The sequence below is a fragment of the Sinocyclocheilus grahami genome, unplaced genomic scaffold (genome assembly GCF_001515645.1).
Source record: "Sinocyclocheilus grahami isolate Dianchi unplaced genomic scaffold, SAMN03320097.WGS_v1.1 scaffold606.1, whole genome shotgun sequence".
In the NCBI taxonomy this organism is placed as follows: Eukaryota; Metazoa; Chordata; class Actinopteri; order Cypriniformes; family Cyprinidae; genus Sinocyclocheilus; species Sinocyclocheilus grahami.
The window spans coordinates 302,053-314,412 of record NW_015505785.1 but is presented as its reverse complement, the minus strand read 5'-3'; positions in this window follow the sequence as shown (position 1 = coordinate 314,412).

The window sequence follows — 12,360 nt, the reverse complement described above, 5'->3', positions numbered from 1 at the left end:
TTTAAAGGCCTTATCTGAGAGTATCGCTAGATTGAAGTCATTGCATGTTAATTTAATTCAACTAGACGACCTCACTCCCTTAGGGTTAATCATTAGTAGCAGCTAACTAATGTGCACCTATAATGCAGATCTGATCATAAGAACACTGCGAGCCAGTAACTGATTGGAATGTAAATGAGAGCTTTTAAAACCTTGATCAAGTGAAATTTGAATTACAACAGCGAAGAAACCCTGTTGCTTCTAATTTTTCTTGTGTACTGGCAGCGAAGAAATCCTGCCACACATCATTGTGCAGTTAAGTTGCACAAACTGTAAGAATCTGTTGGGATCTAAGTCACATTGTTCTTGTGATAGCTGCAGTAAATTGTCTGTTAGAATGAGAGTAATTTCACTCTAAATGCGATCAGTTTTAAGCACAATTGGAGTTAAGGCACAGTACTTTAAACTAACGCTAGAGGGCAGGCTGGTTAAGTATCTAACACTTCTTGAACTCCACCTCTACCCTCCTGATCTCACCTTGTGTGGGCTCACCCACTCACCCTTGTGGGCATTCTCAGCTAGGTCGACTTCTCTCTCCCTAAGTCCATGTACAGGTGCATCTAAATAAATTAGAATGTTGTGGAAAACTTCATTTATTTCAGTAATTCAACTCAAATTGTGAAACTCGTGTATTAAATAAATTCAATGCACACAGACTGAAGTAGTTTAAGTCTTCGGTTCTTTTAATCGTGATGATTTTGGCTCACATTTCACAAAAACCCACCAATTCACTATCTCAACAAATTAGAATACTTCATAAGATCAATAAAAAACATTTTTAGTGAATTGATGGCCTTCTGGAAAGTATGTTCATTTACTGTACATGTACTCGATACTTGGTTGGACCTCCTTTTGCATGAATTACTGCATCAGTGCGGCGTGGCATGGAGACAATCAGCCAGTGGCACTGCTCAGGTGTAATGGAAGCCCAGGTTGCTTTGATAGCGGCCTTCAGGTCATCTGCATTGTTGGGTCTGGTGTCAACCTGGGGTCAACCTGCCACAGGCTGATTGTCTCCATGCCGCGCCGCACTGATGCAGTAATTCATGCAAAAGGAGGCCCAACCAAGTATTGAGTACATGTACAGTAAATGAACATACTTTCCAGAAGGCCAACAATTCACTAAAAATGTTTTTTTTATTGGTCTTATGAAGTATTCTAATTTGTTGAGATTGGTGGGTTTTTGTGAAATGTGAGCCAAAATCATCCCAATTAAAAGAACCAAAGACTTAAACTACTTCAGTCTGTGTGCATAGAATTTATTTAATACACGAGTTTCACAATTTGAGTTGAATTACTGAAATAAATAAATTTTTCCTCGACATTCTAATTTATTGAGATGCACCTGTATTTCCCTTCTGCTCCTTTAGTCATTATTGTCATTCACACCATTCTAGGTACCTCCTATTTTAGTTTTTTATTTTAGTATTATTTTTGTTTTTACTTTATTATCTTTTATTACTTTTATCATTTTATTTTAGTTTTGATCCTTTCCTTTTTTTATTATTTGATCAGGTTTCTCTCCCCCTCTTCTCTCTCACTTTACCACTCACTTATTTAAATTTAGTTTAAACAGTGTTTGAATTTAAATTTAAAGTTCATTTCTGTATTCTAGCCATTTGTGTTTACCTATAGGTAGCACTCCCTCTAGTGCTTAGTTGGCGAAGCGACGGTTGCCTCCACGGTGGATCACAGTGAGCTGCCACGGGATCCCAACTGGATCACCTCAATCCATCGCTAAGCCTGGCCCATAGAATACTGACCCATCCAGCTAGCGAAACCCCAAAATCAGGTTTATCCTCAATCTTTAAGGTAATTAGTCTGCTCCTGCTATCCAAGCAAGGCTGACACACTAGATGTTATGACCCAGCAGTGCCCTCTACTCTGTAGGCCCTGTCATAACACCTAACAGCAGTGAAAGGCTTAAACCTGCTCTCTCCTCTATCTCTCTCTGTGTTTTGATTTGTTGGTTTGTTTGTTTTTCATTTTGTTCTGTTTTGTTTGCCTAGAGACCGAACCTTTGAGAATCATCAGGGAAGGCTGAGTAATAGAAGCTGCCAAAATCTTTAGACGATCACGCTGTCAACAATCTTTAGTTAGATCCTTTCCGGTGCCCCCCACAAGAATTAGACACACCTTGCCATTTACGGCCGAGATAACAGGTGTCTGGTCTACACTCCACTAACTGTTTGTACTCATCAAACAGACCGTACATAGAACATATAATTACTATAATTGCAGCCTGCTAACGCTTTAAGGACTTGCATTGGCCTTTTGTGCTGTTTCTTTCTCTCTCTCTCTCTCTCTCTCTCTCTCTCTCTCTCTCCCTCTCTCTCTCTTCACCAGTGAGCCAGCATGTCTCGATCATCCAGCCCTGATGCCCACTGGGATCGACTAGAGTCCTGGCTGAGTGCCTTGACTGGTATCCTCCTGCCTGAAGCCGCCAGTGGCCTGCAGCACCTGAGCCGGGAACAGCTCGATGACAACCTGAGTGCCCTGATGTCACACAATCCTACACAGGAGTACAGCCACAAAGATCTCACCACCAAGATCATCGGGTCACTAGCCCACAACCTCCTCGCTTAGGCAAAGCTGGGTGAAGCAAGCATCTCCCGCATGGAACAGGAAGCAGCAGCGCTGAAGCTCCAGGCTGAGGAGGCTCAGAGAAACCTGGTGCTTGCTCAAAGTCAACTGGACCAGCTAACGTCCGAGACTCAGCACCAGCACAGAACGGCAGACAAAAATGACCCAGAGCTGCAGGAGGAAGTAGAGAGACTCCAGAAAGCCTTGACTGATCTCCGTGTAGACACAGCACAATGAGAGCAGTGGGAAAAGGACACCAGAGAGGAACTGAGTGAAAAACTCCTGCAAGCTGAGGCTCTCCTGATGAGAGCAGAGACTGAACTCAAAGAGAGAGAGGCCAGGGCCAAGGCCTGCGAAGGCCACCTGCAAAGTTCTCGGGCTGAAATCTGTGCCCTGGCACAACAAAGAGACAATTTAAAAGAAGAACTTGACACTGTTCACCGGGAGCTTAATCTTGCATATAGACTGCAAGGTGACTCTGAAAGGAAAATGCACACCACAGAATTTCCCCTAACCAGTAGACTGATACCTCCTAGTCAGGAATTCCCAGTTCAAAAGGGGGGTGAGAGCCCATTTATCAAGACATCACCTGCCAGAATCCCAGAACCCCCAGCAGCAACAGGGGGGTGGGAGCCACAGTGACAAACCTGTCAACACAATGTCAAGATCCTTCCCAGCCAGCAGACAGCAGCGTGGCCATGGCGGTGCCTGTCCTAAGCACCAGACTGGGCACCCCGAGAGATCCTGGGACAAGTCACAACCGCCCCTCAACCGAAGGGGTGGAGCCACATGGGAAGCCAAGAGACGGCCCAAGGGGAACCGACACAAGCATCGAACTCGGACTGCCAGCATCAGAACCCCTCTCAACATGCCCTGGACAAGCCCAAATATAAACCATCAGCCGAACAGAACTGGGAAGCTACGTCTGAATCAGCAGAGATCATGAGACTTTTAAAGGAACTCACAAGGGAGACAAAAAGGACGAGTCAGATCAGTTATGACTAAGCCTGAGATCTGACCCCAAAGCCCACTCAGAATCCGCTCAAAATAAACCTGCCAACCAGATCACTGCTAATCCACTGTTAACCACAGAACCAGATATCCCATCACCAAGTGATGACATCACTCAACCATCTCAGCTGACTGCTGAACCACCAGAACCAGCCAACATCTCGCACCACACCTCCAGCCAGGACCCGAAAGTACCCGAAAGCGCGGTTTTAGGGGTCTGCCTCCCTGACGAGCCACACGAGACCAGCTCTGACTGCTTGCCAGTCACCACACAAGCCCCAGTGCCAAGACTCCTGGGGAACCTAATCGAAAAGGGGGTGGCCAAAAAACTCTACCTGGCCATCACATTGGAAAATGAGGTGAGACTGGAGGCCTTGGTGGACACTGGAGCTGACCTCACTTTAATGTCAAGCCAACTTTTTGACAGACTTCAAAGTGAAGCCAAGAGACAGAATCAAACTCTTAAATAGCAGAGGTGTGTGCTGAATGTGCAATCCTACAGCCAAAAGGAGGTCCAACTTGAACAGGTAGCTCCAATTCACCTGACCATCGGCCCTATGAGCTTAGTGCACCCTGTGTACATTTCTCCATTGGACACATACCCTCTACTCATTGGCAAATACCTGCTAGACCGCTTTGAGCCATTGTTAGATTTTAAACAACTGAAAATCTGGGCTCAAGTGCGAGAACCTCTGCCTCCTCAGTCACCAAGATCACCCCAGACAGACTGCCAGGTCACAAAGGTCACGGAAAATCTCACTGCCAGCTGCGGGAACGTACTGTACGCTCTGTACTTTCCAGCTAGCCAAAGACTCCGACTCATACAGCCCCCAGGTTAAGGGGGGCTTACAGCTGAATGATGTCACAACAACTGACCCCATACTAGCACTGTGGGCAGACAATTCAGCCATCAGCCTCTCACTGTTCAATGCTCTCAAACAGCACACAATGAACATTCCTTTTGCTAACAAGTGCACATGATTCCCTTTGAATCCATGCCCATCAACAATGTTGATTGCCAAGGGCATCTGTGCCCTGAACTTGAGGTGGAATGACAGGTGTCTAACCCATTACTTCCTGGTCCTTCCAGATGCACCACATGATGTCTACATCGGAGCGGACATTCTGATTCGCCTCAGGGCTCACGTGGACATGATCAATGAAGTGATATGGGCTCCAATGACCTCACAGTCACCCACTGTTCCTGTCAACCACGAGAACCTCCTGTCAGGCCAAACCATTCCTGAGGCCTGCACGCTAATCAGTAAACAAGAGACTGTAGTACCAGCTTACACCAAAGGGGTTGCTGTTCGACTCAATCTGTGAAGCGGCCAAGCTCTCAGCCACACCCTAGGCTTCTTCCAACATTCACCCGCATGTGGGGAACTGGGACTCACTTTGGAAGCCACATCCCTCGTTGAAGTGACATCTCGGGCAGTGTACATCCTGTTCAGTAACTGCACGGCAACGGATGTCAGAGTGCCTAAGGCAGGGGTGCCCAAACTTGGTCCTGGAGGGCCGGTGTCCTGCAGAGTTTAGCTCCAACTTGCCTCAACTCACCTGCTGGTAAGTTTCTAGTATGCCTATAAGAGCTTGATTAGCTGGTTCAGGTGTGTTTAATTGGGGTTGGAGCTAAACTCTGCAGGACATCGGCCCTCCAGGACCGAGTTTGGGCACCCCTGGCCTAAGGCCTACCGTCTGGGTTGGCTAGTGAGTTATGACTTCCATGACTTTGAACTGATTCTAGCAATAATTGGACCCATCTCAGATTCAATGATTCCAGAAGGAAGCTCAGGCCACACATTGTCAACAGTACCCTTCAAGAGCATCACCATAACTTCAGTCATGCCAGTGGTCAAGGAGCAGGTGTGTAGAACAGAGCTAACAGAAGACCAACACTTTGCCGTGTATACTGTCTCTAACCACTCCACCTGTGAGAATGACAGCGTGACTGCACCTCTGACTGCCCACGGCACAGAGGAAGTAATGACAGAAGAGCCATACCCAGGTTTTGAGACATAAGTCCAGCAAATTCTGAAAGATGCTGATGCCATACAGGAGTATGCAGACCGCCACAAACTCCACCAAGTCCTGTACAAATACAAAGAATCATTTGCCAAGGACTCTTTAGATTGTGGCCTCACTAACCTCCATGTTGTGTGTGCCCCAACACACCCAAAAGATCCACCCACTTTTGTCAAGCAATTACAAGATCCCCCTTGAATTGTACGAACCCATACAGGAGATCATCAACTCTATGCTTGAGAATGGTGTCATCCGTCCGTGTAACAGCACCTACTCTGCCCCCATCTGGCCTGTCCTCAAACCAAACGGCAAGTGGCGGCCAACCATCGACTATAGGAAACTGAACCAACAGGTGCCATTGTCGCGATGGCCTATGAACCAGCTGGAACAGGAGATACCAAGAATCAGAGGAGCCACAACTTCTCCAATCTTGATGTGGAGAAGCCAACCCACAAATACACCCACCCACCCTTAACGTGGCAGCCATAACCTGCAGCAAACAGACTCAACCCACCACAATGCCCACCTCACAGCTGCTTACGCTGGCTCCTCAAATCTCCACTAATGACACTGCTGACATGCAAGCCTCTGACTCCTCCATCAAAACTATTCTTCACCACCTCTCTGACCCCCTCCAGCCACCCTATCACACTCAAATGACTATACCACGTAACACACATGCTGCGTGTGATAGACAACATTCTGTTTTATGCCCCTGATGACCTCACTGCACCAAGGCTTGTGGTGCCACAGTGCCAAAGGGGGGTGATGCTGATGTATGCCCACGACGCACCATGTGCGGGACACCACGGCACAAGAGCCCCTCATGAGACACTAAAACAAGTAGCATACTGGCCCGGCATGCAGCAAGATGTGGCAGAGTATGTGAAAGGATGCCTTGTTTGCTGTCAATTCCAACCGGCGAACCCAAACCACAGAGCCCCCACTGCAAGTGCAGAGGAGTCACATTTCCTTGGTCAGACCTCCAAATTGACTGGGTCGGACCCTTACCCAGGTCAACAAGGGGCAACAAGTATTTCCTCACAGTTGTGTGCCAGTTCACCAAGTGGGTAGAGTGCCTCCCAGCACCCAGCGATACTGCCCAAATTACAGCATACCTCCTGATGAATCACATCTTCTCCAGGTTTGGGCTACCGCTGAGAGTCAACTCAGACAGAGGCACCCACTTCATAGCTGAGATCATGCAGCAGATTTGGAAACTCCTGGGAGTAAAAGCGCAACTGCAAGCCCTTCCTCCGAGACAACACTGAAAGAATCTTTACTCAAAAACCTTTCTTCTTGAGACGGACACTATCCAAGACTCCTCAAAACTCTCCTCTTGAGTTTGATTTTCCAGCAGTTTTATCTTCAAGTAACTTTGTCTATCTTCAGAAGAACCAGAGGAAAACCTCCAGCTCACTCCTAAAGAACTCATCAAGAACCTCCGTGTCTACTGCATCAGGACTCTTGTTCAGCAACAAAGTCAATGCAAGTAACCGTTTACAACTATTTAGATGCGTGTTTAAATTTGAGCCCCCTTTTTAAGGTGATTTTTGATTCTTTGATGATTCTCATTAGGTTGTGGTTAATTGATGTGAAATACTGACATTCTTTTGCTTTTCTCTCTCTCTCTAAGGATACTTTCCTTCATTCTGTATATATGTGTTTTGCTTGATTTAGTTGTATGTTAGCTATAATTTCATTTATTAAATCCCTTATATTCACAATTGATTGTCTCTGTGTGCTGCTCAGAAGTAACTGAATGTTGATTATTGCTACATGCTAAACTACTGCTAGTACTGCATAAAGCAGGAAAGCTATTGTTCCTTGGCCAGGAAAATAATCTTTCCTTGAATTGATAAATGATTATGTTGTCTGCTCGGTGGATGGACAGATAAAATATTTGTAAAATTGATTCTGCTACTGTTAATTCTAAGATCTAATCTAAATATTTATTACTAATTATAACCGGTTATAATTAATTATAAATATATCCCCTTTTGAGCTAATTTGCTACATCTTCCTCAGTTATGTTCTCATAACGTTTTCCTAATGTGGCTGAGAGAATGTTCTTCATATGTTATTATGCAATATTATGCCAGCGATTTATCAATAATATTGTATAATCTGTTACCTCAAAAACATTTGTGAACCATCCATAACATGTTACAGTTAAAATGTTATATCTTTGTTTACATTTAACATTATAGGAACTGTTACAGGGCGAACGAGACATGAGACTTGCGGATCCGTTTGCAAAGCTTTAATAGAAGACAGCGACGTGGTCATAAAACAGGCATGGGTCAGACAATGGCAAACAGGAATATTGAGGGCAAGACAGAAGATTAATCCAAAACGGGAGTGGTCGATCAGCGGCTAACAATATCCAGAGGGCTTGACATGATGGGTTATCCAATAACACGAGCTAGAGTCCAGGCGAGGTACAAACACAGTCCAAAACAGCAGGCAAAGGGTTAACTCAAGATAAGCAGGCAAAAATCAGGTACCAGGAAATCAGAAAACACGGCAAGACTAGACTAAGACATTGAACTAGGAACTAAGACAGGGAAAAGGCTCCGTAAAGTAGCTATCACACGATGAGCAGTAAGCGCTAAACAATACTCGGCAGTTTGAAAGGGATCTGAGTGAGTGTTATATAGTGAATGTGTGATTAGTTACAGCTGTGTGCAATTAGTGCAGTGGATGATGGGATATGTAGTTTGTATGACATATGTAGTAGGATGACATGCAACAGTTTGTGTAGTGCAGGGGTGCCCAAACTCGGTCCTGGAGGGCCGGTGTCCTGCAGAGTTTAGCTCCAACCCTAATCAAACACACCTGATCCAGCTAATCAAGCTCTTACTAGTCATACTAGAAACTTCCAGGCAGGTGTGTTGAGGCAAGTTGCAAAGCTTGCAGGAAACTCTGCAGGACACCGGCCCTCCAGGACCGAGTTTGGGCACCCCTGGTGTAGTGCGAGAGTCAATGTAATGGAAGGGTGACCTCTGGTGGTGATCGAACAGAAGTCCATGGATCGGATTCGTAACAAGAACGTTATTTGAAATGAAAAAACATCTTTAAAACATTCTTTAAACATTACATTCAAATGTTTCCTTTAAAACATTGGTAACACTTTATTTTGATAGTCCACTTTAGACATTCTACTAACAGTAAGTAACTTTGCAACTACATGTCAACTAGCAGTCACTAGAGTATTAATAGACTGTCTGCTTAATATATTCTAACACTTTATTTTGATGGGTCCACAACATACAACACGCTGACTATGAGAAACTTTGCAAGTATATGTCAACTTATTCTACTAACCCTAAACCTAACCTAACAGTCTACTCTGAGAGTTAGTAGACATGTAGTTGCAAATGAATGAGAATTAGTTGACATGTAGTTGCAAAGTTACTTATAGTTAGTAGAATGTCTAAAGGGGACTATCAAAATAAAGTGTAACCAAATAACAGGCCTTGAACTCATCTTTGGAACAGCTCACCAAAAAGAGCTGGTCTTAAAAGTGCCAGACTCATTTCACACGCGACAGCATGCATGTAAAGTGTCTGTTCAGCAAGCAGCCATCTTTCAATTCCACAGAATAACCCATATCCCTTACTTTCAGGGGAAAACCTTCTCATGAGCCAACATTCACTGAAGATGTGTCCTTCTTTCATAATTCAGGTGTAATAGACCTCGCCTTCATTTCCCTTTCCACTGTTAATTGACTCACTCCACCCATTCTGTTAAAAGTGAAAGTAAACATTGCCATATAGTTTAATGCATCGACACACTCTCCCCCATGAAAGAAAACGACCTGTGTTTGTTAGAAGAAAAACACAGATTAATATCTCAGAAAATATCCATCCTCATCAGAGACTTTTTGAAATATAACCAGGAGTTTTTTTTTCCCTCTACCCGATAACACGTTTTCAAATTGCAGATGTGTCCTGTACATACATCCTCTTCTGTGTCTTGCAAGGATCGAATTTCTGCAATTGCAGGAACCAAGCAGCTGGTCATTTTGGTGTAGCTCATGACGCATTGCAGCGCAGAATGGTCGGTGACAACTGTGAAAAGCTTGTGGTCCAGGTCATGTTGCAACTTTTCCAGGGCCCACATGACTGCAAGACATTCTTTTTCTGTTGCAGTATAGTTCAGACAGTAAGTTCAACCCCAGTTAAGCTTCCCTCTTCCCTGCCAGCATCCCTCCATTGTGCCAAAATGGCACCCAAACTGGTGTTACTGGCATTGGTATATACGGTGAATGGGCGCTGTAGATCGGGATGGCCATGGTGGTGAGGTGAGGCAAGACTTTAACTGCTCAAATGCTTGTTGTCCCTTGAAAAATGTCCCTTTTTCAGTGTGTTGAGGGGTACCGCAGAAATGCTGAACTACTTTTAATTTCTTTAATTTTAATTTGTATGCATTTAGCAGACACTTTTATCCAAAGAAACTTACAGTGCATTCGGGCTATACATTTTTTACCAGCATGTATGTTCCCTGGGAATTGAATCCACAACCTTTTGCGCTGCTAATGCAATGCTCTACCACTGAGCCACAGAAACAATTTCTTTGGCATTGATGGCTTCAGTCTTACTTTGGTCTGCTGAAATCCATTTGACACATACAACATGTCCTAGGAAGGTGGCTTATTGAAGACAGAATTTGCTTTTCCTCAAGTTAATGGTCAGACCAGCAGTTTCTAACCTATGGAGGACAGTTTGGTGGTCATGGAAAGAATTTGAAATAACTGCTGCTTCCCATCAAAAGGTAAATGAGCTGCTTCCACAGCATTATTATCAATATCTTTTCATCCATACTTTCAAGCTGTGGAATTATCAAAAGAGTTAATAGAGAGAAAAGAGATCTCGACAAGGAAAGGTTTTGAGTGGTTTTCTTAAGATGTTGTCTCTCTTTTTGTGGACTTACAATTGGCAAACTTACATTTCCTGGTTAAAAGGGGTACTCTTCTGTAGAAGCAAGCTTGAAGGAATATTTTTGGTAGATGACATTAAGCTGCAGCCCACTGAAGAAAATAAAGTCCAACCCCAGGACTAGTCTTGAGATGTAAGAACGTCAGCAAGTAGAGTACATGCTTGGTCATGTAGATGTATGGTGCCATTCATCCAACCTTGTGGAATTTCTGCTTCTCCGTTTGCCAAAGAGAGAGGACCATGGGAGCTAATGAGAATTTTAGAGACATTCATATCGTAGTTGTTGCTCATAATCCTTTTCTAGCTGATGTCCTAGTTTGACCAGCTCCTCCACAGCATTTACCCGACTACACAATTGTTAGGCAAGGTAAGGCTTGATGTTCTTAACCATGACCTTGTAGCACAGCCACATAAAAAGGAATATTTATAACACTGCTTAATACCTTAATTGCTTACAGAAATCAGCAGTGATTGTATGATTATTTCCCCTTTGTTTGTATTGTCTGTAGATATGTGTTTGGTTCTGTGTTTTACTCTCCCAAGAGTTCTCCAGAGTGCTATAAGTTCCACCCAATTGGCCCAATGAAGGTATCCAATGGTGGCTGAAGGTTTCCTGCGTGTTCGGCCTTTTTGGTGCACAAAGTAATTTAATCTCCTTAATTAAACTATGGCAACATAATCACACTGAATTCTTGCATTTGTTCTTTTAAGTACTCAGACCAAGACAAACATCCTCCAAATGGAGACAGGAACTAACAATTGGAATTTGTATTAATCAAGGTCTAGATGTGGAGAGTTTACACCTTTTAGGGACAGATGCTGATTCGCATGAAAGACACTGGGAAAGCTCCCAAAAGGGGAGCCTACATCCTTAGCCTACATTGCAAGAAAACTACAATTCCTGTTTGTCAGTCACTTAACGTGTCAATGTAGTGACTCTAGGGGTCACACTTGGGTGGCCAATGGGAATTTGCATCAATAAAGGTTATTCCACCTAAAATCTTGCAGTAGAGTAAATGCATTAAAATATATATATATATTGGAATCATTTTTTGTACTCTTATTGAAGCAATACATTTTGCATTTTAGTGAACTTTAGTTGGTTAATTGTAATATTGTATCTAGTTAAATAAGGTAACACAATCAGACAAATATGGTAGCCCATATTCATACCTATTGTGCCCCATAGGAGCTCTAGATAATGGGTCCTATCATCAATTCCTGTAGGCTCTAAATGGGAGAAATCGGGGTTACCCTTACGAAAAAGAAGTTTATTCAAGTGTGCTATTAGTATACTTCTTTTGAACTAAAAATAGGAAAGTATACTTTTAGTCTACTTTTTATGTACTTCTCAGAAATATACTTAAAATTACATTTAAGTATACTTGACTTATACTTAGAAAAAGTCTAAATATATTTTAGCTATAATTGTGCTCCTACAATCTGTGTTTTCATTATTATACTGTAGGGGCGCTAGTACACATCTTCTGTAAAGAATTTCCAAAAATAACAAGTGAAGAAGAAACCGAAACAACAGATGCTTCCACATGTGTTATAACACAATCATCAGACATAAAACGGTATCAAAACTGTGTAACGCTATGGAATAAAATATTGACCCATGAAGAGGTAATAATAACCGTCAAGCTTTGGGGTGTTGATTGAATTTATCTACGTTTTGATTATCATTCTGAATCCAATTCATAGTCTTTTTTCAGCTTTTTGTTCAAAATGTTGTTTATTTGTTTATTTTTTATTTATG